Below are 24,132 nucleotides of genomic sequence, written 5' to 3' on the forward strand. Positions count from 1 at the left end.
GTGACGTTGCTAGATCATATGGTAATTCTATGTTTAAGTTTTTGAGAAACCAACATACCATTGTGTTTATTTTTTAAAGGTCTATATAAGATGCACAGGTGACTTTTCAAATCCTATGGTTAAATTTTTTAAAAAATCATAATATATTTAGGTTTCATGATGATTCTTTCATAACTCAGTGATACGCTATAGTTTTGCTTTTCTTTCTCATTTTTCTTTTTTGGGGGGGTTGAAAATCAAACATTTAATGAACTGTTCAGGGCTGGGGTAGAGTAAATTTGCCACATGTTGGGGACACCAAACCTGGACCCATGATGGTGGCTGGACCTGCTGCCTTTGGGTATGGCCCAAGTTTGTTTTTGCCAAGGTGCATTACAGAACTGTGAAAAACAATTTTCTCAGTGTGGCCAAAACAGTGGCCTCTGAACCTTTTCTTGGTGGCTGTCACTAAGAGGTGACTGTCTCAGAAAGCTGTCAGCATTCACCATCTTTATGGGTACGTTCTTCCAAAGTAATAGCCTCTGGCTGGACACATAGGTCTTTGTATACAGTCTCCACAGAGTGGCACACTTGTTTGAGCTCTGTTTCCAAATGGCTGATCTTGCCATTTTCTGAGTGAACTCTTGGAGCTTTTCCTGAATAATCTTGTTGTGGTGATTATAAAGCTGATACATCCTCTCCTCTAGTTTCTCCGTCAGGTCCGAAACCTTGATCTTGAGGCTGTCCCTGAAGTTGGTCATGAGTGCATGGTCCTTCTGCCTGCTCTCATTTATATTTTCGATCAGCTCCTGGGCCCTCTTCTTCAGGATCTTGATGCTCGAATCCAGAGAGGAAAAGTAGGGTCCTGACTTCCCTTCCAGCATCACCAGCTGGCGACTGGCACTGGAGGTGGCAAAAGAGGGGCTAGAAACCTGACTTCCAGCTGGCCCCTGACCAGCTTCCTCTTCGTGGCTCTCCTTGCCCTGCTGCTGCTCCGTGCTGTCCCCCAAAGGCTGTGGCTCCTGGTCCTTGCACTCTGTGTGGGGTATGTCCACTGCCTGTTGCTCCATCTTGTATTTTCCCCTCATTTTTCTACTTTGAGAAGTTTTATAATCTTTCTTCTCTTTAAGGACCCAATCAAATTAGACCATATCATTAATGGCATATAGTCAATATTATGATATAAAATAAGTAATTAGAAGAAGGAAGTTCTACTAGATTCACTCTTTAAAGAAGATGCTAAACAGCTAAGATTATTGCTTCACTCTCTGTCCTCCTGGCATTTGTTTACCAAAACTTCACTGCAAATTTCCATTTTTCCAGTCATTTACTCACTCAACAAATGGGAAGCCCTTTGTCGTCTGTGAGGGCAAAGCTAGTCACACTCACTGTCTTGTTCTGCAGTGCCCCTGTGTCCCTGCCATGTTGCTCTAACTCACATGGTGCATGCCCAGCACACCAAGGAATTAGATGGGGCTGAGGCTTGCCGAGGCCATGGAGACTTCGGGAGCCTGTGTCCTATCTGAGGAGCAGCCGCCTATTGCTCTGTGGGATGCAGGCCCACTTTTCCAACTCTTTCTCATTTCCAGGGAAAGCAAACATCTACATTTTAATGTGACCTCTCCCTGCTTTTAAATGCTAGCCACTTATTCAGAAAAAACTTGTAAATGCTGCCTGGGCCAAATCAAAACACATTCGTGGAGTCAAATGCAGCCCATGGGTGACTAAATTTGACCTCTGCTCCAGTTGAAACTCTTTCCAGGGTCACGAAAGCCATATCCCATGAACTTGTTTTACCCAGAGTGCTTCTCAAGAGAAGATGGCTTGGATGTAGGGGGTAAGGGAAAGACAAAAGCAAAAGTGACCCTTAGTTTTGGGGCTTGAGCATCTGGTACAGAAAAACATAACATTGTTACCAGAAATGGGACATGGCCCTTTGCAGGTCTGCCTAAGCCTGGCTGGGAGTGTGTGGGTTCTTGACTTCATGTAGGAAAGATTCACAACACTAGTCCAGGTGACTAGGAAGGCTATGTTTATTAAAGCCCGGACAGTATAACAGGGCAGATGTAACACAGAAGGAGCAACAGGAGGGCTTAGAAATGAGCCTTGGTGGGCTACTTTAGCTCACTGGAAATCAGAGGAAAGGAGCCTAGGGCAACTGTCATTGCCCATTGCTGCCCCAGTTACAAGGCTCATGGGGTCCCAGGGAGTTTAGGAGGTGCATGTCCTAGGGTGGAGGGAGAAGAAAGAGGAGGGAAAGGCATGGGTGTGCTTCAGGGAGGGGGTGGCAGAGCCCTAGACACTGGCTCCTTCATCCTAAAAGCTTTTTAAGGATGGCAGTCTTAAGGGAGGTCCCAGGGGACAATCTCGATAGGGTATTCATCAGCTTCCCAAGTGTGTCCTCTCAGAATCATGGTCTCTTGGTTGGTTGCCGCCAGGGCAGGGGGTCACTATTCAATGCAACTGGTCCTGAGGTTAGTGTGGAGTCACTTGTCTGGTTTTGCTGCCTCTCTGGGCCTGGAGCTGAAACACAACTGAGGCCTAGATGGTATCTCCCAGATGTTATCTCTAGGGCAGAAAGCCCAGGGGAGGAAAGGTTACTCTGGGGGTGAGGTCCTTGTCTTCCCAGTTTTGACCCCGGCCAAGCACTTGGGGCTTTATGCCCTGGTGACCTCGTGCACCTTGCTGCCAGTTGCTCAGCCGGTGTGTTCAGCTGTCTGTCTCAGTTTCCCTACTCCACTTGCCAAGGAATTGTCCAAACTTCTTACTCTCCTGCCTCAACATCAGACAGTTTTTGTTTGCTTAAAAACTGTGCATGTGTATCTCCATTTAAAAATATGTACACTTCAGGCCCTGGCTGGTTTAGCTCAGTGGATTGAGCGCGGGCCTGCGAACCAGAGGATCGCGGTTTGATTCCCAGTCAGGGCATATGCCTGGGTTGCAAGCCGGTTCCCTGCAGGCCAACTCCCAGCAGGGGACACATGAAAGGCAACCATACATTGATATTTCTCTCCCTCTCTCCTTCCCCTCTGAAGATAAATAAATAAAATCTTTAAAAAAAAACACAAAAAATATGTACACTTCACATCTACATGTGTGTATTCTATATATGCATACTACATATGTTGTTTTATTATATGTAAATATATAATATATGATCCTATGATGAGAGAGAGGCAAAATTGTGAATAGTGGTTTTCTCAGAGAAGTAGGAGAGTAGAACAAGGTAAAGCAGAAAAGGGACTTTACTTTTTTTAACTATTTAATTCTGTTTAATTATAATTTTTCAATGGTAATATATTAATATTACCCAGAAAAATATACACAAAGCTACAAACAATGATAATCTCTGGATAGTGAGAATATAATTTTTTTCTGTTTGTATTATCTAGTTGCATTAGTTATATGTTGCTATATAACAATATCACCACAAATTTAGTAGATTAAAATAACACACATTCATATAAACTGTAACTGGAAAAATTTTTAAATAAAAAAACACACTCAAAACAAAAAAAAGGGGATGAATGGAGGAGAGATGTAGATGGAGAAGAATTTCCACGAAGCTGACATTGGCTGTAGCTCCTTGGCCCCTTACTTGCCTGAGCCCCTCCTTGGGGCCATCTATTGCTGAAGTGTTTTCCAAAGTGAGAAACACCAATCACAGCTGAGTAGGATTGCTGCCTCTTTGCATTTTGACTTCCCCATGGTCACACTTCCCCTCATCTCAGGTGGCCCTGAACTAGCCAAGGATATTCTTGAGAAACTGAAAGGGGGAAGTTGAGTTGAAGACCCATTTAGTTTGAGTCAAGAGGACTTATGGTTGTGGTTAACACACATAATTCCCTTGGGCCACAGTAAGACTGTCCCCACTCTGGCCAGCGACTGGCATGGGGGGAGGAATCTGCAGGACAAGTTATTGGACTCACCCCAGGGAACTAATCACATAACTCTTCTAATCTTTAGTATCTCTCATCTGAGTCTATCCTCCTGTGGATGACAGACTCTGCTGCTGGGTGTGTACCCATAGACCCAGGAACGGCCTGTCACTGTTTTCATAGAGTGTGCGTGGGGCATGGGCAAGTGCATGTGTGAGGCTCCCCAGGGCACTGGATGGAGCCAGGGCGGGTAAAGAAGGGGAAGTTCTGAGCTTCACTGGGAATTCTAAATCCAAACTTGACCTTCCAGTCATTATGAAGACATATTTTTCAAGGAAGGGAGAACATATTTATTTAATAGTTTATTACCATGATTTATAATAGCTAACTTATAAAACCTTTAAATATTTAAACATGTAATATACAGACCTCCATGTGTGCTCAAGCCTGGGGCCACACAATATTAGGAGGGACTTTTGTCATAGTCATTTTGGTCACTACTGTTGTGTAACTGTTGCTCCAAATCTCAGTGGCATAAAACTCAGTGGCATATTATTATGCTCACAGCTTCTGTGGGGCAGAAATTTGGACAGAGCACGGCTTGTCTCTGCTCCACCATGCCTGGACCCTCAGCTGGAAGACCCAACAGTACAGCGATGCTTCATAGCTGGGAGTCAGAATCACGTCTGGTGGTTGGTGCTGGCTGTCAGCTGTACTGTGGACCGTAACACCTAAATGTGGCCCAGGCTTCTCTAAACGGTGGCAGCCACAGAGGATCTGAAATTCTTACAACGTACGTGAGGCCCCCAAAGGCAAGAATCCCAGAGAATAAAGCAGTAGCTGAATTATTTTTTTCTGATCTACTTTTCTGTTGGTAACAACCAAGTCACAAGTCAACCCAGATTCAAGGGAAGCTGATGTAGACCCCATCTCTGAGCAGGAGGTGAGTCGAAGAGAGTGGGGACCATGTTGGTCATGGCGATGCTGGGACACTTTCCAGGAATGTATCTAAAGGCAATTCAGAGAACATTCCAAGGAGACTTGAAATCTCCTGAAATTTTATAGCTCACACATGAGAAAGAAATTAATAGAAGTTTTTCTCACATGTGACAAAAGTCTAAAAGTTGTGTATTGTCAGTCATGAATTTCTGAAGCTGAAGCTTTTCTAAAATATCAATAATAAAAAATTAATTTTGATCAACCATGTTATGGGAAAAACTAAATTATATCTTTCTTTTCTCTTTATAGAAAATAGGAAATTTTTACCACATGAGAGGCAATAAAGAATATGCTCTCAGAAAGTGCAGGCACTTTCAACTGTTACATTATCTTATGGACATCAAGAATATTTGGGGCACAGAGTAGTAACTAATCCCAAAGAAGAAGAAACCAGAATAAAAAAGAGGTGGCTCGGGAAAACTTCATGGAGCATAAGGGAGAGATGAGGTTTCAGCTGTTAGGAGAATGAGGCTGAGGGCAGGCCTGAGTCAGAGGGTCAGCCCACGCTGTCAGTTTCCCCTGACATCAGTTCTGATTGACTCAGTCTCTGTGCTGATTGGTCGGTGCCTGCCACGGGAATTGGTAAACATTTTGTATATCATTCCTGTCTGTTAGAGGCACCAATATTAGCAATGAAACAGAGAAGGAAGATTCTTGGCTCACTTACCAAAAAGTAAGGAGATTAATTAGACTGGTTTGAGTCCAGCCAGGAAAGTTTGGGGGAGTAAAGCTATTTAATTACAGTAAAAGCAATTGTGAAGAATATTGGATGCCACACAACAGAATTTGTACATAATCTTGCAAACAGTAGGGAGTGACAAACTGTTCTGTAAAATGATAACCAAATGGAGACTCCATTTTTATTGTATTTTAGTAGGATTATTGAAATAGTTTAGTGAGGAGAAACTTCATTTAACTAAGAAGACCTTTTTAGCAGGTGGTTGTCATTTATAATTATGTGATTTTATGATTAAGGTATGAATGTATCAGATGTTAACTAGGGCAATAGGAATTTAGGCTCGTTTTCGTATCACTTTCTTAACTCAAGCTTTGCTTTATTAGCTTAGAATGAATCATGTATTGAAGACCTCTGATGCCCCACTTAACATCCTCTGTTCCCATCTCCTTCCAGCCACTGTTGCTCTCTTCGACCACCTTCACAATGGAGCACCCTTTGAGGACCTCTTCCCATGTCCCCAGTTCTCTAATACAGTAACTGGCTGGTATGTCCAGGCAACCCACTGGGAACTCACCGAGAAATTCAGTGCTGTTAACAAGGAGCAACCATGACTACTGGGGATGTGCACTGTTGGGTAAATGTTTCCCCTTTCTCCCTACCCCATGGGGGCACATTTCATAAAGCTTCCAAAAGTAACTGTGGGGTCAGTCACCTATAAAGATGTGTTAGCTTTCCTCCTCAGCCTCCCACCTCATGGCCACACTCTTTCCTGCTCCCTGTGACCACATTCCCAAATAAGCCACCCATGTACAAGACTTTCTGTCATGCTCTTCTTTGAGGAAACCCAGGAGAAGCTAGAACAGGGTCTTCACTTCAGTTTTTTTAAAGCCACTGTGATGGAACCTCACATAATGTTCTGTTCTCATTAGGAGAATCAATATGGCCAATAACTAATATCTCCTTTTGATTTTTTAATTTTTAAAAATGAGTTTGTAGAACGAATGCAGTCCTGGATACTCAGCATGGGTTTCAAGCCTGTAGGGAGGTAGCTTACAGTACTAGGAAAAATAGAAAATGTAGAGTCATAAGGTTCAGGTTTGAGCTTTGCCATTTACTAGTTGAGTGATCTAGGCAAATCACATAACTTCTAATCTTTAGTATCTCCCTCTATAAAACAGGGAAATTAGCAACTCCCAACCTCACAGGATTTGTGTAAGTATCAACAGGACAATGCACATGTGGTGGTCATTTGCTAATATGACTGCTGGGTCTCCGTCTCCCTCTCAGTAATGCAATCCCTGTTTCTATTTGGATGAATATCTCACCTTCCCCCAACCATCCCATACTTCACACTGACTCCATGCCTCTGTCCCCTGCTGTAGGGTAAGCTCTGGTTGTGTAAATCTAGAGAGACCATTTATCATTTCCTGGACACTGTGATTGGAAAAAACGAAGGAAAATTTTGTTATGAGACCTGGGAAAGAAATCCTGGAAAGATTGCTTTCTGAGTGAGCAATCAAAAGAACAATCTGTCTTCGCCCTGAATATGAATGGGATAGCTTGTAACTTCTGGAAATTTCTAGACATCCTGTTTTGATACTGAGCCTAAAACAGAAAGGAGGAATGGTAAGATTACCAAACTTCCGAATCAAGCCCCATCCAACACCCATGTGACCGCTGGTCCTTTTAGAGAAGGAGTCATTACATTTTCTATTTATGCCCATTGGAGGCAGTCTTCCTCTTACCTGGAAAAGCAAGATCCCCTACTGATATACTATGTAAACAAGTTTTGCTGCTTACAGATGCCTCTAAAAACATTAAGCTTTATTATTTTTATTACTTCTTATTAACAAGAATACTTATGGTCCCTGGAGTAGTTTGAGAAAAATTCCAAACTTTCTTTTTTAATTTAATATCTTCTTTTGGAAAAAATTAAACCACTACTTTATAATATGTTCAGAAATAGATCCTAGCTAGATGAACTATGTATTTAAAAAGAAACAAATATTAAGAAAAAACCTACAAAACTGATTGAGTTTTAAAATATATATTAAACTTAAAAGTTATGAAAGAAAAGACTGTCAGATTTGGCTACAAAAAATACAAAAACTGCTATGTGGCAAAAAAGAAAAAACCAGCATATACAAAGTTAAAGTGCAAAGAACAAACTGAGGCGGGATATTTGAAGTTTGTTTGACTAAGGGATAGATAGTATTCCTAATGTATAAAAAATTCTTGTCGTGGCTGGCATAGCTCAGTGGATTGAGTGCGGGCCTGCAAACCAGAGGATCGCGGTTCGGTTCCCAGTCAGGGCACATGCCTGGGTTGCAGGCCGGTTCCTTGCAGGCTAACTACCAGCAGGGGATGCACAAAAGGTAACCATACATTGATGTTTCTCTCCCTCTCTCCTTCCCCTCTATAAATAAATAAATAAATAAATAAATAAATAAATAAAATCTTTAAAAAAATTCTTGTAAATCAATAAGAAAAGATAAAATCTCAACAGAAAAGTAGGTAAAAGATTTGATCAGGAAGTATAAAGAACATATAAAAAGATGCTGAACTTAGGATCAAAGAAATTCAAGGGCCATTGGGTTATAAAAGATTACTAATAATTAAAATAACAAATGTATATTAAATGTCAGTCTCTTTAAGAATTCTCTTACAGGGATGTAGGGTATAAGAATAGTCATTATAGAGCAGTAAAAGATGAAAACAACTTAGATGTCAAGAATAGAAAATTGATAAAATACATTATGATACATTCTTATATTGAAATACTACATTGGGGCCATTAACAATGATCTGAAAGGCCTTCAAGTGTTAGCATGGAAAGATATCTGACATATCATTTGAGGTTATCAATGTACGGAATGATCCCATTTATATTAACATACCTAGATACATATATATTTAAAGTCTGAAAGTAAATGTCAACTATTATAATGGTTTTCCCTTAGGTGTAAGATTGCATAGAGATTATGTTATGTAAAGTTTTTACAAAACTTATGTATTTTAAAATATTTTTATTTTAAGATAAATATGCACAAATCAGAGAACTTTGGGTTGGACAATCTGCGGCCACCTTGACAATGAAATGCATCCCTCTTGTCCTTGGCTTCTGAATGATGATGGAGCATCTGATGGATGATAGGGACTGTCATGCTTTGGAAGGTGAAAGGAAGGAAGTGGGCAGCTGCGAGATACAGTCACTCCACTATCTCCTACTTATTCATGGAGTGAGGTCGGAGAGCTGGCATGGACAAAGGGAAGGGGTCCCTGGAGAATTAGGGGTGAAGAAGAATAGAACTTCCACAACCAGGAAATCAGGAATGGAAAATTTTTTATCAGCTTCAGGTGAATGTAAGAGATTAGTTTCTCACCTTCATTCTCCTGGAGTAAAGGCTTACGTAAGGTGTTCAGAATTGCTTGAGAAGTATGAGAAGTAGCCATTTGCCAGATTCTGGCTGTGAAGATTAGAGGCTGCCCCAACTTCTCTGTTGCCAAACAGGAGTTTTTTGTACCTATTCTAATCCCTTCCCAACCATTTGGACTTGTCCTTGGACTAACTTGATGACACATCAACTCTGCTATGACCGGCCAAAGTCTGACGAGATCCTATGAACTAATGCCTTTGGCTAAGGTTCCATCTCCCCACCTCTACTGCCAGGAATTGGAGTTCTGAGTTCTAGATAATAAGGAGCAAGGAGGAGTCACACAACAAAGAAGTTTGGGTTCCTGTGATCCACGTCTTATCATCAACTTAGATGAGTTGTGAGACAGCTCTCTTGATTGGATTCTAGACCTGTACAAATCAAAAGGATCATATAATTCAGTTTGTAATTTGTAAATGAGAAAACTGAAGCTCAGAGAAGTTATGTGACTGCCCCGAGGCCGTAACAAACCGTAGAGCCCACATGAGAACCCAGGCCTCTGTGTGGCACGATTTCCCCTCTCATGCTACATCTTTGACTGCCTCATTCCAGCTGCAGGGTTTCAGAGTTTGAGGGGTTTGTTAACAGTGATCTTCTACACCTTCAACTCTAAACAGAGAATGCTAATAAAGAGGCAGCACAAAACACTTGTACTGGAATTCCTAATGCTGCCATTATCAGCAGTGCCGCAGTGTCATATAATCTAACAAGGTGATTGTCATTCTTTCATTCACTTATCAAACATTTATTGAGCTTATACAATATGGCAGTCCCAGGAGCAGGAGAAATGAAAAACACACAGCATAGCAAGGGGCTATACAACCTGGAAATAATTTTAAGCCATACCTTCCTACCCAGTCAATCTGGACCTGCCCATGGGATTCCTGGCCGTTGGTCATGGCAACCCTTGTACAGAAAGTTAGTACATCACTGCAAAACACACATTTTTCTGAAGACCCTCTAGCAATGTCCACTTGCCATCAGTTCTTGGATGCAGTCCCCGTGGATGGTGGTCTGATAGGAATCTTGGAAAGCCAGAAAGGAAGGAAGATTTCACCTCTTGTATTTCATCTACTACTGCAACCTTAGTATTCTCTATAGCATTTATGGTAAGTCCTGCCAAACAGGACAAGCTGTATCATCACGCAGACACCAAGACCCAATCCCAACCCTTGGCACAATTATTCCACTGGCTTGGCAAAGATCCCAGATACTTAATTTGGGCTACAAAGAGAGCATGGCTATATATTAGTAGGCTCAGAAAGCACATCTTATGAACAGTGAGAATGGCTTTTCCTTGTATCACAATGGCAACTTGTACATATCTTGAGGAGATTCATGAGGAACCCCAAGCCAGGTTACCCCAGTATCCTGACCACTGACATCACTGACTGCCAGTTGTATTACAAGAGTCTCAGCATAGCCTGAGGAGTCCGTGTTTGCTGAGACTACACTGAAGCCAAAGGCAGAGGGAAGCATCCTGTGTGGTGTTCTCTCATTTGTTTTCTGCAGTCCTTGAAGCTAACTTCAGTGTACTGAAGGATAAACATTCTGTCTCCACTGTAGATTCACATTATAAAAAGAAGGTACAGACTGACTTTGTTGGAAATTTAGGTGAAAAATTGGTCACTCAATCCTAAGAACAATGTTCTTTAGATGGAAGGAAAATGATGCAAGAGCAAAGCATGTAACTTTAGGAATGAAGGTAGAAAATAGAAATGATAAATATCTGGGTAAATATAATCAATTGATTTCTTTTCTTGAGCTCTGTAAACTATACGTGATGCTTGAGGGCAAAAATAACATTATCTGATGGGGTTTTCAATGCATGTAAATGTAACATATATAATGATTACAATATATAGAAAAGAGTAAAGAGACATGTGGTGGTAGGGTTTTTGCATTACTCTTAAAATAGTAACATATTAATTCAAGTAACCTGAAAAATTAAGAATATATGTTGTAATCCTCAGAGCAACCACTAAAAACCCACAAAAATACATAGCAAAAATCCATTTACAGAATAACCTAATAGACAAATTAAATTTGAATACTAAAAAAAAATCAAATAACTTAAAAGAAGGTAGTAAAGAGGAAACAAAGAAATAAAAATAGGGGGAAGAACAAAACAAAAATAGACCTAAATCCTAACATATAAACTATAAATGTAAATGGTTCTAAACACACCAATAATAAAAAGACAGGGATCATCACGTTTTTGTTTTTAGAAAAAAGGACTCAATTTTATACTATCTACAAAAACTTGCTTTAAATACATTGATATAGGTAGATTAAAAGTAAAAAGATAAAAAAGGTGTGTCATATAGACAATAATCAAAAGAAAGCTGGAGTAACTATATAAACATCAAACAAAGGGGTGCCCAGAATTTTGGTCTCTGGGCCACACTGGAAGAAGAAGAATTGTCTTGGAGTACACATTAAATACACAAACACTAATGAAAACTGATGAGCAAAAAAAAAAAAAAAAGGTTTTAATTAAATTTATGATTTTGTGCTGGGCTGCATTCATAGCCGTCCTGTGATGTGGACACTGGCCCACAGTGTCTGTGGCGTTGTGGATGAGACAAGACAAATTCACAAGGACTACCAAGTCCTGTGGAGGAAAAGGGACAGCACAGCCACTCTCTCAGGGGGAGAGCACCCTGACCCTTGCCTTGACAGGCTTTTATTGGCTTTCTAATAGCATACATCAAAGAAGGTTTTCATTCATTATAGTTCAGTTTAGTTTAGGTAATTACTTTTTACACATAGCAATGGAAAGGATGTTACTGATTACTTCTTAGAGATTACCAAGGAAAAAATGTTGCAAATACAAGGGAATGATAAGAGTAATTGGTCTGGTTACACTTCAATCCTTGGGAGAATTAGCAGACTTCAGCAAGTTAGTTTGAAGATATGCAGTGAGCATTTGCTGCCTGCCTCAACTCAGCCTAGGAAGAGGGAGTTTTAGCAAGAGCAAGCCTCAACACAGCCTAGGTATGATGCAGGCCTGGTTTCCCACAGGAGAACTGATTCACGGGTTTGGCGTCCTGCATGCTACCACGCACCTATGGGCTTTCCCATAGGGCTGAGCTACATTTGCCATTCCAAGTGGATAGGTTCCCTATAATCCTGGGCCACCATATGTGGTCCATAGGTCGCAGGTTGCACACCCCAAGGCAAATTACTAGAGATTGAGGAGGAGACTATGATAATGGGTCAATCCACCCAGAAGATATAACAACCTTAAATGCGTATGTACCTAACAATAGAGCTTCAAAATACATAAAGCAAACATGGATAAATAACAGAAAGATACTAAGATCCACAGTTATAATTGAAGGCTTCAATACTTATTTTAGTAATTGATAAAACAAGCACACAGAAAATCAGCAGGATACAGAACTGAACCAACTGGTCTGACTGACGTTTTTAGAGGCCCCCAGTCAACAGTAGAGCACACCTTCTTTTCATATACACAGGGAACACTCGCTAATATTGACCACATTCTGGGTTGTAGTGAAACTGTAAAAGCCAAGGTTCATGCTTCCTGTCACTACCAGAACAAAGAAGGAGAGACAAGGACTGAATCTTTATGGGTACTTTATTCAGAGGCTGACGATCTGAGAAGATGCCAGGATATGTACCGTAAAAAAAATCTCAACATCTCGTCTCAAGCCAACCTTTTTATAAGGAGAAGGAAAGGGTAGGTAAAGGGTTTGGGAGAAGGTTAATCAGATAACAGTAGCAGTCCAGCAGCAAATTTCCTAGTATTTTTTTATCTGCTAATCAACAGTTCTCTATCTGCATTGGGGATAGTGCCTCCTGGAACACAATGATTCACCTACCCTCTTGGTCAATTGCAGACCCCCTGGGGCACAAAGGTTGAATTGCTTTTCAACCTCCTGGAGTCGAGAATTCTAGTTCCTGGAATAGTAGCTTTCCACATGTATTAATCGCTTAAGCCTATCAACTAAACTGTGGCTAAAATCTTCAAATTTTGAGTTCCCTTATCAATAAGATTATAGAACAATCCTTACAAATTTAAAAGAATAAAAATTGTGCAGAATTATGTTTTCTAATCACAATGAAATTATACTAGAAATTGTAACAAAAAAAGAGACTGTGATGTCTCCTAATACTTGTAAATTTGAAAAAACTTCTTCTTAATAAATAGCCAATAGGTCAAAGAAAATATCTCAGGGGAAATTAGAAAATATTTTTGAATTGAACAAAAATGAAAACACAACATATAAAAATGTGAAGGGTCCAGTTAACACACTGCTTAGAAATTTGTAGGTTTAAATGCGTATCTTAGACAAGAAAAAGGGTTTCAAACTGATAATCTCAGCTTCCTCCTTAAGAAACTAGAGACTTCCACCAAGATGGAGGCATAGGTGGAAACACTGTGCCTTCTCCCACAACCAAGTTTGAATACAACAAAGGTTTGGAGAACAAAGACACAGCCAAAGAACAGAAAATTGAATTATATGGAAGTCCGGCAACGATGAACCGTTCAACCGAGACGGTAAGAGGGGCGGAGCCAGCAGCTGAGCAGGATCGGGCAGGACAGATCCCCCGACCTAGGCGTGCAAGTGGCCCGGACTCAGTCAGGGTGTGGGGCAGATTGACCGCACAGCGAGACAGACCACGCAGGCCCCAGGGGGCGAGGGCTGACGGCGGTGGCACACTTGCGTGCAGTGGGACAAAATGCGCTGGCCCTGGTGACAGCGGCAGCTGCTGCACCTGTGGGGGTCGCAGCGGGAGGTGGCAAACGGGATGCCATTGCTCCACTTTGACCCCACCCCCACATACAGCGTCACAACCCAGTGACTGAGTTGCCCTGCTCTGGTGAACACCTAGGGCTCTGATCCTGCTACGGAACAGGCATGAACAGCCCAAAAGATGGCGCAAGAAGAACTCAAAATCCCAGAGCCAATAACTCTAAGTGACCGAGAAATTGCCAGCCTCTCAGAAGCACAATTCAAGACACTGTTTATCAGGATGCTCACAGAACTGGTTGATTATAGTCACAAATTAGAGGAACATATGAAGGCTAAACTAATTGAAATGAAGGGAGATGCACAGGAAACCAATAGTGATGGAAAGGAAACTGGGACTCAAATCAATGGAATGGACCAGAAGGAAGAACGAAACATCCAACCAGAAAGGAATGAAGAAATGAGAATTCAAAAAAATGAGGAGAGGCTTAGGAACCTCCAGGACATCTTTAAACGTTCCAACATCCGGATTATAGGGGTACCAGAAGGGGGAAAGAAACAGCCACGAGTGGAAAACTTATTTGAACAAATAATAAAGGAGAACTTCCCCAGTCTGGCAAAGGAAATAGACTTCCAGGAAATCCAGGAAGCTCAGAGAGTCCCAAAGAAGTTGGACCCAAGAAGGAACACACCAAGGCACATCATAATTACATTAGCCAAGACTAAAATGAAGGAGAGAATCCTAGAAGCAGCAAGGGATAAGGGGACAGTCACCTACAAAGGAGTACCCATCAGACTGTCAGCGGATTTCTCAAAAGAGACCTTACAGGCAAGAAGGGGCTGGAAAGAAGTATTCCAAGTCATGAAATCCAAAGACCTACAGCCAAGATTGCTTTATCCAGCAAAACTTTCATTTAGAATGGAAGGACAGATAAAGTGCTTCTCAGATAAGGTCAAGTTCAAGGAGTTCATCATCACCAAGCCCTTTTTATATGAAATACTAAAGGGACTTATATAAGAAAAAGAAGATGAAAAATATGAACAGTGAAAGGACAGCAAACTCACAGTTATTAACAACCACGCCTAAAACAAAAGCAAACCAAGAGGACAGCTAGATCAGGAGTGGAACCATAGAAATGAAGAACACATGGAGGGTTAGCAACAGGGGAGAGGGAGGAGGAGAAGGGGGGAGAAGGTACAGAAAATAGCATAGACAGTAGGTAGAAAATAGATAGGGGGAGGACAAGAAGAGTAGGGGAAATATAGAATCTAAAGAACTTGAGACACGTGGTTATAAACTAAGGGGGGGAGAATGGTGGGGGAGGGAGTGTGTGGGTGGAGGGGAATGAAGGCGGGGAATAGAACAACTGTAATGGTATAATCAATAAAATATATTTTTAAAAAAAGAAACTAGAAAAAGAACAAAATAACCCAAAGCAAACACAAGAAAAATAACGAGCAGAGATCGGTGAAAATAAAAATAGAAGAACAGTTGAGAATATAAATAAAATCAAAAGTTGGTTTTTTTTTATTAGATCAATCAAATTTGGTAAACTTCTAGACAAACATAATTTTAAAAAGACAGAATATCCAATATAAGAAATGAAAAAGTGGAAATCACTATAAACTCTTTCAACATTAAAAGGATAATGAGAGAAATAAGGCAAAACTATATATATAAATTAGACTCCGTAGATGAAATGGACCAAAGCCTTCAGGGTCACAGATTATCAATACTGACCCAAGAAGAAATAGGAAGACCTAAATAGTTCTATCTATGTTTATAAAATAGATTGTAATTTAAAAGCTGCCAAGCTCTGAGGGTCCACGGTTGTGGACCGCTCTGCCTGGTTTCAGGAATTGTAACTCTACCTCCCATGGCTAAGGATGAGCTAGTGACCTCCAGAATGCAAGCCACAGGAGACAAAGCTTGTCTCTGGTAGCAAATGCTGCCTCAGTTTCCTCTCTCTGCCCCCAAAGCATGGTCTATGTTCTTGACGGGCAAGTGCCATCAGAGGAGGGGCAACCTAAGCCAGACATGATCACTCGGGAGGCCATCACCATGGAAGGACTCGGGGGCTGCAACAAAGAGCAAGCAATAGACCAGTGCTCCCCGCTATGTGAGATAGCCTGAGTCCCCATGCCCTCTGGGAGAAGTGCTTCCTGGTTCGAATCCCCTGAAGCCTGAATACCTGATGGAGAGGGGTGCAGCTCCTTGCCACGCCAGAGCGGATCCCAGGGGGGAAATCTGGCATCACAAAGAATTCCTGGAAAACCTGTGAAATCTGCTCTGCTAAAAGTGCTTTCATTCATATGTTAAGGGTTTGAGCAGGAAACCCTAAAAGTTTCTGCAAAACCCTCTTCCTGACAGACTCTGACTCAGACTAAGCCCTCAGATTTCTTTGAAATGTTATCTACCATTTGATCCTTGCCGCCTTGTATTCCTGTGTGTTACAACCCATTAAAAACCCCTGGAGGAAGGGGCTCAAGGCCCTTCCCCTTTGAGGGATCGGCCACCTCTCCTCTCCAAGCAGATCATGTTTTGTTTACTTTCATCTGTGGAGGACGGGGGGACTTGGGAGAAAAGTCACCCCCACACTGGCTGGTGTAGCTCAGCTGATTGGCACATTATACCATCAAGCAAAAGGTTGCAGGTTTGATTCTCAGTCAGGGCACGTGACTAGGCTGCAGTTTTAGTCTCCAGTCAGAGAGCATATAAGGGGCAACTGATTGATGTTTCTTTCTCACATCAGTGTTTCTCTCTCACATCAGTGTCTACCTCTCTCTCCCTCACTTCCCCTCTCTCTAAGGTCAATAAGCGTGTCTTCCGATGAGGATTTTTAAAAAAGGGATAAAATAAAATAAACCCTCCAGTGTTGGGAACCTCCCTGCCTGGTTTCAGGAGCTGTAACTCCGCCCTCCCCATGGCTAAGGCTGAGCGGGCCACCTTCAGACTATAAGCCACTAAGGAGACAAAGCTTACCTCCCTGGCAGGAGCGCCGATTCTGCTCCTTCATCCATAGCTGGCCCCCAATGCTTGATCAGTTAGCCAATGATGGGTGAGATTCCCAAAGGGGGGAATGACCTAAGACAGGCATGATCACATGGAGGCCCCAGGGAAGGACTTAGGGGGCTATGGAGTAAGGGGGTGATGGACCCTCATCCCTCAGCTTTGACAAAGACTGAGTCCTTGTTTCTCCTAATTCTTTGGCTATTTTGCCTCTTCTTCCTGACTTAACCCTGAAACAATGACAGAGGGCAGTGCAGCCCTGTGCTGGAAAGGGCAGGCTCCCCGGGTGATCATGCCTGAGAAGGGATATGTAAAATCCTGTGAAGCCTCCTTTGCTAAGAATGCTTTTAGTTAAGTGATAAAAGCCTGAGCAGAAAATGAGTTTATTTTCCCAAAGTTTTGTAGCCTTTTAGCTGATAGACCCTGACTCAGAAGAAGCCCTAATAGTTTGTATACTATCTACTGCTTACTGCCTGACAATGATTAATAAGTTGTACTTGAACTCCTGTGCAAAAAAAACAAAAACAAAAACAAAACAGTAAAAGCCTGTCTAGGCTAGGGTCAGTGCGCTCTCCCCTTGAGAAAGAGGGCAGGCTGTTCTGAGGCGCTGCCCCCTTGAGGGAGTAGCCATGCCATCCTTTTTCCTCTACAGGACTCTGTAGTCTGTGTGAATTTGTCTCATATCTCATCCATGACGCTGTAGGTACTGCGGGCTGTGCACACATCACTCCAGGGTCAGAAGATTGTAACGACAAATTATGCCCAATGTTTAAAAAAGAAATAACACCACTTTTACACAATCAACATCATACTGGAAGTTCTAGTTGAAGCAATAAGGCAAAAAAAAAAGAAGGAGAGGGAAGAAGGAGGAGGAAGGGAAGGGGAGGAGGAGGAGGAGGAGGAGGAGAAGAAGAACAAGAAGAAGAAGAAGAAGAAGAAGAAGAAGGCGGCAGAAACGATATACAGACTGAAAAGGAAGAAATGAAATAGTCCTTGTTCTCAGACNAAATTATGCCCAATGTTTAAAAAAGAAATAACACCACTTTTACACAATCAACATCATACTGGAAGTTCTAGTTGAAGCAATAAGGCAAAAAAAAAAGAAGGAGAGGGAAGAAGGAGGAGGAAGGGAAGGGGAGGGGGAGGAGGAGGAGGAGGAGAAGAAGAAGAAGAAGAAGAAGAAGAAGAAGGCAGAAACGATATACAGACTGAAAAGGAAGAAATGAAATAGTCCTTGTTCTCAGACAATTGTTGTCTCAGGAAACATTGTATCTTCATAGAAATCCCAAGTAATCTACTAAAATGTTTATAGAACTAACACATGAGTATAGAAAAGTGAAAAGATATAAGGTTAACAGACAAAAACAAATTATATTTCTGTGTTGTCAATGAACAATTAGAAACCAATTTTTATTTTTATTGGCAGAAGAGTTTTATTCTTTATAAGGACAAACAATTTACACCACATCCAAGGCCTTACCTTACAGACACAAAACAAAGTAGCCACTTAAAGCATTAGATCATGAGGTTTAAGACACACAGTAGGGGAGATGCTTCGCCATCTGAAGCTTACACCAAAATGTCCCCTGACAGCTGAGCTCTGCTAGTGCTTGGGTGTGGTTGAGGGGGAGTACAGCTACCGAACCAAAAGAGAACAGCTATTTCCCACAAGTACGGGAGCACTTTACCACTGCATTGGTAGGGATGTATTTCAATGGTGAAGGGAAGAGAGGAAAAGAGCTTAGTCCCTTCCCACAGGGCATTAGGCAGCCTTGCAGAGGGCTACTGCGGAGAAATGGACTTCCCCTTGTTCACACTCAATGAGTTCTCTGAAAACCTTGGTGGCATATCCTGCCACAGCGAGTCCTCTGCACCGGTGCCATGGTTCACCAGATAAGGCATTTGTCTGTCAAGTTCATAGAAGTGGCCCTCAACACTGTTGAACAGCATAAATGAAAAGTTCACTTTGTCATCTACCTGACACTGGCCTTCCAGTGCCACGGTGTCATGGTCTACCTGAATGGCCTCATTCTTTTTGAAGCATTTTTCTCTGTCTTCAGGGGACAGCCTCTCCATTTCAGAAAAAAAAAGAAACTGTTTCAGGACCAACTCATCCTCCAATTTCAGTTTGTCTTGATTATTGGCCACTGCGTGTATAAGTCCAATGGTACCAGAGGCCAGAAGTCCAATGGTCTGCTCCATGAAGTACACTTTAGGACTGACTTCTTGTCCGTTCAGCTCTCCAATCTATTTTTCTCTGAAGTTCTCATTGTGGTCAGTGAGTGGGAGCAGCAGCAGCAGCAGTAGCAGCAGCAGCAGCAGCAGCAGCGTTCAGGCCTGTGCCGGCCCACGCACGCCCAGAGCCTCCTCCTCCAGCCTCAGCACGGCCCCCGGAGCTCCACTCCACTGGCCGGCTATGTCGGGCTGGGCCTGCACTGGTTCGGCACCTCGGAGTTAATCTGCATGGGTCTGAGCTGCATTTGTGCAGACCGCAGGTGAAGTCACTACCTGGAGAAGAGGAAAAACAAACTAGAGACCAATTTTTAAAAGCACCGTTGGCAGTAAATAGCTCCAAAATAAATAAATGAATACTTGGATATAAGGTTAACCTGTGCAGGATCTGTATGCTGAAAATGACAAAATGGCAGTGAAAGAACTCAAAGCAGACCTACATAAGCCGAAAGCCACACAATGTGCATGGGTTGGGAAGCTGGTGACCAAACCTCACCAAACTGATCCATGAATTTAATGCAATTTTAATAAAAATCCAAGAAGGAATTTTACAGGTACACTAGGTGATTCTAAAATTTATAAGGGAAGCCAAAGGGACTGGAATATCTAAAAAGTTCTCAGGAAAGAAGACTGGAGGATTCATGCTAACCAATTTTAGGACTTGCCATATAGCTACAGTGCTATAAGGCAGTTTAATATTAGCAAAGGAACCAACTCACAGTTCAGTGGAACAGAATAGAGTTCAGAATTTAATTTCCTGAATTTATTGGGCAATATTCTCCAACCACTTCAATTGCCAAGAAGTTGGTATTTCAGGGTCATTTCTCCTCTACTGATCTCATTATCCATGACTCCTACATGGACCATCTAAGAAGCACCCCCCAAACAGGTTTTTCTTCTATATATCCAATCGGCTCCAGCATGCTCGTCCCTGTGACACTACTGGGGTGGGTGGGGTAGGGCCGCTCAGTGTTGGCTGTGAACAGTGTCAGCTGTGGCTGCCATTGGTCCCCAGATAAAGGTTCAGCAAAGCAGCAGTTACTGCTCTGGCTAATCACTCCCAATTGGGAGAAAATAAAGACTTTTAAGGTAATTAATCAGTCCCACTATTACTCCTTTGCACAATCTGAGCCATCCATTTCCAGCAAAGCAAGGAGATCAGGGTGTTGTTTAGATGCCAATAACCTTCGCTGATGACGATATCTAAAACAAGAGGACACGTTGACAGAGCGCCTGAGTTTATTCGAATGCCCACATGAACGGGCATTGCCCACATCAACTCAACCAGGCCTCACTCTTGCTTGGACAAGTCTTCTAAGATGTAGTATAAAAAACCACATACACAGTGCTTGCAACAAATATTGATATAGATTAGATATAGATATAGATAAATAGATACAGACACCTCCTTGGAAAAAAACTGCACTGTGGTATTGTAATGCTTTCTACATGTTTCTACACTTTTCTCCTCTAAGTTTACTGTGAAAGGAGGGACAATCCTGATTTGCTCAGAATATATTCTTCTTTTGGTCACACCTCTGGCTTTTTCTATTTCTCTGACTTTTTTTTTTTAAGATTTTACTTACTTACTTTTAGAGAGGGGAAGGGAGGGAGAAACACCAATGTGTGGTAGTCTCTTGCGCACCCTACTGGAGACCTGGCTGGCAGCCCAGGCATGTGCCCTGACTGGAAATTGAACCAGCAACATTTGCTTTGCAGTCTGGCACTCAGTCCACTGAGCCACACCAGCCAGCGCTATTTCTCTGACTTTTCTGTGGCACTTTTTCTCTATGGACATCTTTTCAAAGAGGAAAAAAGGTCAAAGCTTCCTCTTCTATCTGCCCTTCACCTACAAAGTGCCCATGGGATCCTGTTTAACTCCACCCAGCTTGTAGTTAATGAGGCACTGGGAAAATTCCTTGTAATTTAATTTTTTGAGGAAATGATAAAGGACATAAAAGTATAAATGATATTAGCCATAGGTTTCTCAAAAATGTCTTTTATCAACTTAAGGAAGGTCCCTTCTAGGTCTAGTTTGTTCATTTTTAAATTTTTATCCAAGGATATGTTTATTAATTTTAGAGAGAGAGGGAGGGAGGAAGAGAGAGAGAGAAACATCATTATGAGAGAGAAGCATCAATTGGTTGCCTCCTGAATGTGCTCTGACCAGGGATGGAACCCGCAACCTAGAGTATGTGCTCTGACTGGGAATCAAACCTACAACCTCTTGGTGTATGGGATGAATGAAGTTTCAACCAACTGAGCCATCTAGCCAGGGTAGTCTAGTTTGTAAATATATTTTTGAGTTTCATGTGCAGGCATTGAGATTTTATTAATGTGGTAAATGGCACAGGTAGAGATTCTAGTGTTGAACTATCTGAACAAAGCCTACTTCATCAGTTCACATGTTTATATTCATAAACTGCTGGATTCAATCTGCTAACATTTTATTTGAATTTTTGCCACTATATAATTAAGATTGGTGTATGATTTAATTTCTTGCATTCTTCTTATCTGCCTTAAATACTAACAACCTCCATAATACCTTCTTCTTCATGAGTTTGCAATTTTAGTGAACTGTAGGGAAAGATTACATCTTCATCTACTATAGGAAGCCAATATATAAAGTAAAATTGATTACTCATAAAATAGCAATATAAATGATATTGAAAAATAAGGTAAATTTTTCAATATCAGGTAAATAAGGTAAATTATTTACCTTATAAATAATAGGTAATACCTTAAAGTAAGGTAATACCTTACCTTTCAAATAAGGTAAATAAGGAGAAGAAATGTAAAAAGGATTGAAAGTGGTTGCTTCTAGAATAAAATAGTGATAAAATTGGCAACTGCCTGCTTTTGTTCTCTGTTAAAATAATCCTTTTAGCATTACTTCTTTTTTAAACTGTGCATTAGTATTACTTGGAGAAAAATCTATGAAAAAAGTTACATTTCATAGAACTCAGACTTTTATGGTGCAGATGAAATCTTTGAAATCTTCTTTGAAATCTTCTGTTAGTTTTAATTTTTAATTATTATCAATTTGAGAGAGAGAGAGGAAGGGAAGGGGAGAGAGAGAAAAACACTGATTTGTTGTTCCACCTATTGATGCATTCGTTGGTCACTTCTTGTATGTATCCTAACTGGAGATCATACCTGCAACCTTGGCATGTTGGAACGACACTCTAGTAAACTCAGCTACCTGGCTAGGATCTAGGTATTTTTTTTCCTAGTGAGCACATGAAAGTCATGGGTTGCTTTTTCCATCTAATGTATTTTGAATTTCCCTCTATCTACACACTTGAGTGTTTTTCCTCTACCCTCAAGCATGCTAAAATATTAGATTTCTCCCCCCCAAAAATGTTGGAAGACATTTTTCTCAATCCCCCTCATTAGAAAGCATTCAATAAAATTATCTTTATGTTTATTTGTAAATGTCCTATGAAGAACTTCTGACCTGGTTACAGAATTCTGTTCAAGTCATGCACCTGTTGGTTAGATGATTTTTGTTTGTTTCTTTTTCTTTTGGGCACATGGTTGAGTGACCAGTCCTGTGGCTTTGCTCAGAAAACTTGTTCAGAATACAGTAATGGCTGCTGAAGAGATCCTTGGGTCATGATGCTACTGCGAGGTGTCACAGAGAAACTCCCAGAAACTCAGTTCTTCTTGCCGACTCAGTAGAGAATTATAGATTAGCAAGCCCACTAGCATGCAAGCAAAGTTTATTGGTGCCAAGTTCTAATAGGAGAGCCAACGCAAGTGTGGCTAGAGCAGGGGTGGCAAAAGCAGGGTGGCCAGAGACTGGGTGACCAAAAAGGGAGTGGCTAGAGACCCTCTGGCTAGAGGTTGACTGGCCAGAGGACCCCCGTGTGGCAAAAGCACCAGTGCTTCTCTCTGAGGACTTGCATAGTTTGTGGGATGGGTGTAAGGGAGTTACATATCGATTGACAGGCCTCACTCAATCAGTAGGTGGTACCAGCTTTCGGGGGGACGTGACTATCGAAATGTAGGTATTGGTGGGGGTCTGTTAGCCTATATCCTTATCTTGCTCCAGAATCTATTTGTTCATTTTGCATGTGTGACCAGAGGCAGGTAGTTAACCACAGTTGTTTTATCGGCTTTTTCTTTGGTCGTTGTAGACTCCTCCCTCCTCTTCTCCCTTCCATCCCTGGGGATAAATCCACAGTCCCGAGGTTTTCCTTTTCCCAGCTAGAGGAGATGATACACACAGACTTTCAAGGGTGCCTCCTCTCCTGCATTATCTTCTTCCGAATGCCTGGCAGGCTCAGAACTACTGGGCCAATGAGTGAGACATGTCTTCCTTCCCTTTTAGCCTCCTGGATTGAGTTCTTTGTTAGATTGCAATGGTCAGGGACCTGCCTTTATTTCCTCTCTGGCTACTCATTCCTCACTGCTACCGTAACAGAGGAACATCTTAGACGCAATCTGGACCAACTGGGAAGGGCCAGACCTTTAGAGACACTGGTCTCCCATCAGCTGTCCCATGTCCGGCTGAGCGGAAAGGAGAGTGTTAACTGCCCCCTGATAGTGGGGGCGAAAGGTAAGTAGAAAACCAGCAAAAACAAAATGTGTTTTCTTATTTGTTTTGTTTGCAGTGAAAACGGAATTGTTTCTGTTAAAATAATTAAAGCAGTAGCTTTTTAGTTTTTGTGGGATTTTAAAAAATTGCTGCTGTTTGTTAGCATATTTGTTTGGCTTAGTAACTAACCCTAGAGGAGGCTACATTTTCTCTAAATTAAAGTTTGCCATTTATTCTGCATCTAAGATACACTGGAGCAGACTGCTGCTCCCACCCACTTTTTTGTCACTGTTGTTATTGTTAATAATAAAGTTAAATGAGTGTAAAGCAGTAGCTTTTAGTTTGATGAGGTACTTTTCAGTAGAATCGAGGCCACAAGGGGTTACCATCTTGAACTTGTGGGGATACTTGTTAAAATCAGAATTTCAGACTCTCAGAATACGTCTTCTTTCTTCTATTATTTATTTTTCTAGTCAATCTTTTTGAAGAGTTTCAGACTAAACTTTTTAGTTCTGGGGACTGGTTGGCTATGGTATTTAGAAGTGGTGATTGAGTTAAAGAGCTGAATGTTAGATAACAGGAAGAGGGATGATGAGGTTTGGGAACTATATTGACATCCAGGTTCTGATTAGATTGCAGAGGGCAATTATAGTAGATGTG

At 41.6% G+C, this 24,132-nt stretch overlaps 2 pseudogenes; both read right to left on the reverse strand.

Moving 5' to 3' along the window:
- Window positions 1-234: 234 nt before the first annotated feature.
- Window positions 235-1,055, reverse strand: LOC118986474 (synaptonemal complex central element protein 2-like; annotated as a pseudogene).
- A 17,359-nt stretch (window positions 1,056-18,414) lies between these two features.
- Window positions 18,415-19,180, reverse strand: LOC118986475 (ubiquitin carboxyl-terminal hydrolase isozyme L1-like; annotated as a pseudogene).
- Between the last annotated feature and the right edge of the window lie 4,952 nt (window positions 19,181-24,132).

Source organism: Sturnira hondurensis, unplaced genomic scaffold (assembly GCF_014824575.4).
Source record: "Sturnira hondurensis isolate 20B ecotype Veracruz unplaced genomic scaffold, ASM1482457v3 Scaffold0004271, whole genome shotgun sequence".
Lineage (NCBI taxonomy): Eukaryota > Metazoa > Chordata > Mammalia > Chiroptera > Phyllostomidae > Sturnira > Sturnira hondurensis.